The 5052-nt window shown below is 41.1% G+C and overlaps 1 non-coding gene across 1 annotated transcript; it reads right to left on the bottom strand.

The window, feature by feature from the left end:
- Positions 1-1450: 1450 nt before the first annotated feature.
- LOC112788412 (small nucleolar RNA R71) lies at positions 1451-1554 on the bottom strand. The gene has a single exon (XR_003195777.1). It is a non-coding gene; the product is annotated as a small nucleolar RNA R71 (small nucleolar RNA).
- Positions 1555-5052: the final 3498 nt, after the last annotated feature.

The following is a 5052-nucleotide window of genomic DNA, read 5'->3' as shown; positions in this document are numbered from 1 at the left end:
TGTGTGGTATAATCAGTGATCGAGCATCATCTCTTCTTATGAACATTTAAACCAAGGGATTGGGAATTTGTTCATTTTTAGAGAGAATTGGTGAGCCAAGGGATTGGGATCCAATCATATAAGATTGCCAAGCAAAATTCAATGAACGCATTGCTTGAGGAAGAGATAAACATGTTTTGATTCGGAGATCTCAATATCTCCTATAACCCAATGAATCCCCCAATTCTGATTTCCATCTTCTCTTTACATTCTGCAACTCAATTCATGCAATCACCCCCATTCCCTTTTAATTTCAGCAATTTAGTTTCTGCTCTTTAATTCATGCAATTTAAGATTTCGCCATTTCAATTTCTTGTCATTTACTTTTCCCGCCAATTTTACATTCCGCAATTCTCATCTCAATCTTGATTCCGCTCAACTAGAACACACTTCTAATCCGAATTGCTCACTCAACCAATCCTTGTGGGATTCGACCTCACTCTATTGTGAGTTTTTACTTGACGATAACCGGTGCACTTGCCGGAAGGAATTTTGCCGATCGTGCAATTTCTTAAATCGTAGCATAACTAGTTTATGCGCATCAAGTTTATGGCGCCGTTGCCGGGGATTGGTTTTCGATTGACAATTCTCCAATTGGAAGCTAACTAGATTGAGCAATTTCTCTTGCTTTGTTAATTCTGTTCAAGTTACTTGTTGAATTTTAATTTCTGCACTCGGTTACATGCTTTCTTTCTTTATGCCTTTAAATTCAAGCAACTAACTCACTGACTCACTAACTGTTTGAATTAATTCCTCAATTGCTCTAACCATACTCTTCCATTAACCAAGAGTATTTCACTTGTTTGTGCCTGTGCTGTGTTCTTGTATGACAGGTAGGAGAGGAGAGACATCAACTCCTCCATATACCGAACCAGAAAGGACCCTTCATAGACTGAGAAGGGAAGCAAGAGGGAAGAGAGTAGTGGGAGAAGAGGAATCTGAAGGAGAATCTGAGGACAATTTTGAGGAAGCTTTAGATCTCAACATGGATAGAGAAGTTCACAACCATGAGAGAGCTGATGGAAACAATGCCATTCCTGAGAGGAGGGTTCTTAGTTCATACATAAACCCAACCTCTGGGAATTGTGGTAGCAGCATCCAGAAACCACCCATTCAGGCCAACAATTTTGAACTCAAACCACAGCTAATATCACTTGTGGAGAATCATTGTTCATTTGGTGGAAGTGCTAATGAAGACCCAAACCAACATCTCACAAAATTCCTGAGAATTTGTGACACTGTGAAGTCCAATGGAGTCCAGGAAGATGCATATAAACTGCTTTTGTTCCCATTTTCACTTAGGGACAAAGCAGCTAAGTGGCTGGAATCATTCCCAAGGGGGAGTCTAACAACATGGGATGAGGTGGAAAGCAAGTTTCTGGCACGTTTCTACCCCCCACAAAAGGTCAATAGGCTTCGATCTGAGGTTCAGACTTTTAGACAACAAGATGGTGAAACTCTCTACGAGGCATGGGAGAGATTCAAGGACTTGACAAGGAAATGCCCACCAGACATGTTCCATGATTGGGTGCAATTGCATATTTTCTATGATGGACTCTCTTATGAATCAAGGAAGGCTGTAGACCATTCATCAGGAGGTTCATTGAACAGGAAAAAGACTGTGGAAGAGGCCATTGAAGTGATTGAGACAGTGGCTGAGAATGAGTACTACTATGCATCAGAAAGGCACAACACTAAGGGAGTCATGGAGCTGAACCATGTTGATACAATTCTAGCCCAAAACAAGGTGTTTGCCAAGCAACTAGCAGAGCTTACCAGGCAATTAGAAACAAAGCAAGTGGCTGCAATACACACACAAGATCAAGAGGAAGTAAGCATTGAAGGAGGTGATTGGGAAGAGGCCAACTATGTGGGAAACCAACAAAGGCAATCATATGATCCACACTCCAACACTTACAACCCAGGATGGAAAAATCACCCAAACTTTGGGTGGGGGAACCAACAAACCCAACCACAAAACCACAAACCTTACAACCACAACCAACATAACAATTCCACATACCAAAACTCCAACCAAAGATCATACCAAGCCACACAAAACACTTACCCCCAACCATCATATCATGGCCAAAATAATCAACCTACCCAACTTAATCCGAACCAACAATTTCAAGATCAATTAAACCGGATAGAAGGAATGCTTGCAACCATGAGTCAAGACATAACCGAATTGAAAGCTTTTAAGGAAGAAGTAAACTCTAACCTGCAAAACCAAGGAGCTGCCATCCAGAAGCTAGAAAATCAAATTGTGTATTTGTCTAAGCAAACCCCTGGGACAAGCGCTTCTCATGCTGCCAAGGCTATTGCAAGGGAAGAATGTAAAGCCATAACCCTCAGAAGTGGAAAGAATCTGAAGGAGATCTCAAAGGAAACCACAGAGGATGAAGCAAAGGAAAATGTGAAAGACAAAGAACAAGGACAATCTTTTACACCGTCTGCAACAAAAGAAAAAGAAAAAGAGGTCCTGAAGCCTTATACACCTAAAGCACCTTATCCTCAACGTTTGATGAAAAGTGAAAAGGATGGCCAATTCTCCAGGTTCTTGGAGATTTTCAAGAAGCTTCAAATCAACATTCCCTTTGCTGAGGCAATAGAGCAAATGCCACTATATGCAAAATTCTTAAAGGAATTGATGACCAAGAAGAGAAGCTGGAGAAATGAGGAAACTGTGTTGTTAACTGAAGAATGCAGTGCCATCATTCAGCACAAATTGCCTCAGAAATTGAAGGATCCAGGCAGTTTCCAAATCCCCTGCATCATAGGAGAAGTCATGGTGGAGAAGGCCTTGTGTGACTTAGGGGCCAGTATCAATTTGATGTCTCTAACAATGATGAGAAGAATGAAGATTGAAGAAGCCAAACCAACAAGAATGGCCCTCCAATTGGCAGATCGAACTTTTAAATTCCCTCATGGGATAGTTGAGGATTTGTTGGTGAAAGTGGGAGATTTTATATTTCCTGCTGATTTTGTGGTGTTAGATATGGAGGAAGAAGCCAAAGCTTCAATAATTCTGGGAAGACCCTTCCTGGCTACTGCTGGAGCCATCATAGATGTACAAAAGGGTGAACTCACTCTTAGACTACATGATGAGAAATTGGTGTTTAACGTATTCAAGGCAATGAGCTATCCATCAGAATCACTAAGGGAATGCATGAGGATTGATGTAGTGGACATTGCAGTACAAGAAACTTTTGAGGAAACAATAAAGGAAGTGGCAGAGGAGGAGTTCACCAAGGATATTGAAGTTAGTGACATCAAGGCTGCTGAAACAACCATGCCAAGCATGCCAGAGAGAGTGAAAGAAGAGAAGGAAGCACCAAAACCTGAGCTCAAAGCATTGCCCCCTAATCTCAAGTATGCATACTTGGGTAGTGATGAGAGTCACCCTGTTATCATTAGCTCTGCCCTGAGCCAAGAACAGGAAGAAGAATTGATCAAGGTGCTACAAACTCATCAAGATGCCATTGGATAGACCCTAGCCGATTTGAAGGGGATAAGTTCATCCATATGCATGCATAAAATCTTGTTAGAAGAGGATGCTAGACCCTCCATTCAAGCTCAGAGAAGATTGAATCCCGTCATGAAAGAAGTGGTACAAAAGGAAGTCATGAAGTTATGGCAGGCAGGGGTAATCTACCCCATTTCTGATAGCCCATGGGTTAGTCCCATCCATGTAGTTCCCAAGAAAGGTGGCATAACTGTGGTGCCAAATGAGAAGAACGAACTCATACCCACAAGAACCGTCACTGGGTGGAGGATGTGCATAGACTACAGGAAGCTCAATGAAGCCACCAGAAAGGATCATTTCCCACTCCCATTCATGGATCAGATGCTTGAAAGGCTTGCCGGACATGCTTACTATTGTTTTTTAGATGGATATTCAGGCTACAACCAAATAGTAGTTGATCCTAAAGATCAAGAGAAAACATCATTTGTTTGTCCATATGGAGTTTTTGCTTATAGACGCATGCCCTTTGGATTGTGCAATGCACCTGCCACTTTCCAAAGATGCATGCTGTCCATCTTTTCGGACATGATTGAAAAATTTATTGAGGTCTTCATGGACGATTTTTCTGTGTTTGGAGATTCTTTTCCTAGCTGCCTACACCACCTTGCCTTGGTGCTTAAGAGATGCCAAGAGACTAACCTAGTATTAAACTGGGAAAAGTGTCATTTCATGGTCACAGAAGGAATAGTCCTTGGCCACAAAATCTCTAATAGAGGCATTGAGGTGGACAGAGCTAAGGTGGAACTCATTGAAAAATTACCTCCACCAAGTAATGTCAAGGCAGTTAGGAGTTTTTTGGGACACGCTGGTTTTTACAGAAGGTTTATTAGAGACTTTTCTAAAATAGCCAAACCTTTGAGTAACTTGCTTGTCTCTGATACACCCTTTGTATTTGATAAAAATTGCATGCTAGCCTATGAACTTTTGAAGCAAAAACTTTCCTCTGCACCTATCATTGCCCCACCTGATTGGAACTTACCTTTTGAACTGATGTGTGATGCATCAGACCTTGCTATTGGGGCAGTGTTAGGACAAAGGAAAGACAATTTGGTACATGTGATTTATTATGCCAGTAAAGTCTTGAATGATAACCAAAGGAATTACACAACCACTGAAAAAGAACTCTTGGCAATAGTCTTTGCATTTGACAAATTTAGATCCTATCTCATTGGATCTAAAGTCATTGTCTTCACTGATCATTCAGCTTTAAAATACTTACTTGCTAAACAAGAATCCAAACCAAGACTTATTAGATGGGTTCTTTTGTTCCAGGAATTTGACATTGAAATCAAAGACAAGAAGGGTGTAGAGAACAAAGTGGCAGACCATTTATCAAGAATACCATGTGAAGAAGGAAGCGCACAAAGCACACATATAAATGAGTGCTTTCCTGATGAACAACTCATGGTAATTCACAAAGCACCCTGGTTTGCAGACATAGCAAACTTCAAGGCCACTGGGAGTTTACCGTTGGAATTTAACAA

Source organism: Arachis hypogaea, chromosome 20, assembly GCF_003086295.3.
Source record: "Arachis hypogaea cultivar Tifrunner chromosome 20, arahy.Tifrunner.gnm2.J5K5, whole genome shotgun sequence".
Lineage (NCBI taxonomy): Eukaryota > Viridiplantae > Streptophyta > Magnoliopsida > Fabales > Fabaceae > Arachis > Arachis hypogaea.
Note: the sequence above shows the minus strand (reverse complement) of the source record. Positions and strands in the feature narration are given on the sequence as shown.